Below are 2,406 nucleotides of genomic sequence, written 5' to 3' on the forward strand. Positions count from 1 at the left end.
AAAAAAAACGTCAGACGTCAGAGAGAAAAATTTAAAACGCAGTTATACTATATTTAAATCCTAGTTGTGTGAATATATTGATTTTTTAGTATGTTTTAAACATAAATATGTTTCCTAAGGTGTTTTAACTTTTGCATATTTTATCACTGGGTTTGAAAGCCATTTTTCAACTGGTTTATTGTTATAAAGCGACTATATTCAACAATCGAAATTACTTGATAAACAAAATTGTTCTAAACTACATACATATTTAGCCATACGCAAAAAATTGGTTATATGGTCATGAATGTACCAACTTATCAGTTTTGAGTTATTGGATTGACTTGATTACCTTTTCAATGTTCTATGTTATAAATACCAAAACCCAGAATACCATATGTACACGGAAATCAAGTACAGTGAAAGCTCGCATAAGCGGACACCGCTGATCACTTGCTTTTTGTCCGGCTATGGGAGCAGTGATCGGGCACATTTGTTCGCTATATGGGAGAGCATTTTGTATGGAAAAAAACCAAAAATTTTTCGTTCCCAAGAATGTGTCCGCTTAAAGGAGATGTTCGCTTATTAGAGCGTCCATCTATGGGAGCTTTCACTGTATTTTACAATTTGAATTGTAGAGTTACATAATTCTCGTAAAAAAAAACTTTCAATGTTGATTTCCCAAAATTTAAATTTTTCCGCTTTTATGTTTCTGGCGTACGGGCGACGAAGTATGATCTTGAAGTTCTTTTCGAAGTCATTGAAACCGCTATGCGGTGCCTCAAAACACCGACGCTGACGATCGATATTAGCCATAGCGATTTTCAGAATCCGGCTGTTCTTCTATTTGACATTGTTTCTAAAAACATTTGCCTTCGTATATAGTAATTATGACTTTAAATCACATGTCCTTAATCAAAAAATATTTAAGAAATTACAGTGTCATCCCTGTTACAGAGCCTAACTTTTTTTTGAAAGTCTGATATTAAAATTACCTTAATTTGGCCCTCTGCTTCCGTAACATTTGATAGTGGTTCGATATTTTGCTCTGCTTCTGCTTCCTTCTTGTCTTTTCCGTTAAAGCTCGTAAGAGATAGCCGTTTTTTTTCTGTTGAAACTTCAGACAAGATTTTCGCCTCAGAGATACCATCCTTCGTAGATTTGCCATTGGCTATAGATTCAGAATCTGCTATCTGAACCTCACCAGTGGTTGGCTTTTTATCTGTAATGGAATTTAAATGAAAAACTTAGCAGGTTATTTATTTCAAAGACTATTATAGGAGAAAAATATTTCCGCGTGAAAAAATTTTGTTTTTTTTTGATAAAATAAAAAATATTTATACCTAAGACTCAATCTCTTAAAAAAATTGGTTTGGTCCAATAACCAGCCGAGTGCTGTACAGTGTAATGATTCCAGTATCTTCATTTATGTATATTGTAACTATCTATAACTTATAAGAGAAGTGTAGAAAAAGGAGAAAGTTATCAATTTGTCTGAATATATATATATATATTTTTATTTGTATGTTGCCGCATAACTTTGGACCACGTCAACCGATTTCAATAATTCTTGTTGTAGAGGTGTAAAGGTGTTACCTCACAGGTGGTCCCATTCTAATTTGGTTTAAATCCAATCATTGAATCATGAAGAAATTATCGATGATCTTAAATTTTTGTATCGGAATTGAAGTCGGTTTTGTTTTTTGCTTAAACATGACATGTTTCTGTATACACTCCATCGTCCCGTTTAATGAGCGAGTCATCCACAAGCTAGTAAAGCCAAAATTTCCACGCACGTAAACAGAATTCTATGTGAATGTTTATCACGTACTGGCAAAGCAAGGTTTTTGATTTTAATTAACGTTTCTCCGTCAACGCTTCTGTAGTTAAGCGCATAGTATATCTCCTATGTACATATATCCACAGCGTTCCAGTCACGTCTTATCACGTACAATGTTCTGTCCTTGATGACACTCATTTTCAGTGATTTGATTTTCTGCTTGAGAAGCGGATTTCGGACGAGTTCAATTCTCTACGACCTAAAATGGCTTTTGGTGTTCACACAGTTGGGGTAAGGCCGGAATATCCTCCGTTGACTATTCCGTCAGTCTTCTGCAATAACTTCGCGGTATAAAATATTAAATTTCGGTTGATTTTAAGTGGCTACAACGTTCGAAATATTAGCGATTTCCGAGCGAACCCAATTCCATGGTTGCAAACAACTTGCATACTTTGAGTACTCTTCCCTTTTCTGCTTAGCCTCTCTAATCTACTAGCAAGCAGAATTTAATTCAATACTTGAGCCGTGTAAAACCCGACTGACTACTTAGTACTAATTATGTACGTATGTATGTAGTATAGATATAATATATATGTAGACCTTCAATGTACCATTTTCTTCGGTCATGTTGTTCGATGCTGCGAACG

General features: G+C 34.8%; 1 protein-coding gene across 2 annotated transcripts in view; it reads right to left on the bottom strand.

Annotated features, from left to right (window-relative positions):
- The window catches only part of LOC118733005 (peptide transporter family 1-like), a 72,430-nt gene that overhangs the window by 46,962 nt on the left and 23,062 nt on the right, over nt 1–2,406 (bottom strand). The window lies entirely within an intron of this gene.

The sequence above is a fragment of the Rhagoletis pomonella genome, unplaced genomic scaffold, assembly GCF_013731165.1.
Source record: "Rhagoletis pomonella isolate Grant_MI unplaced genomic scaffold, Rhpom_1.0 Rhpom_scaffold_00002, whole genome shotgun sequence".
Taxonomy (NCBI): Eukaryota; Metazoa; Arthropoda; class Insecta; order Diptera; family Tephritidae; genus Rhagoletis; species Rhagoletis pomonella.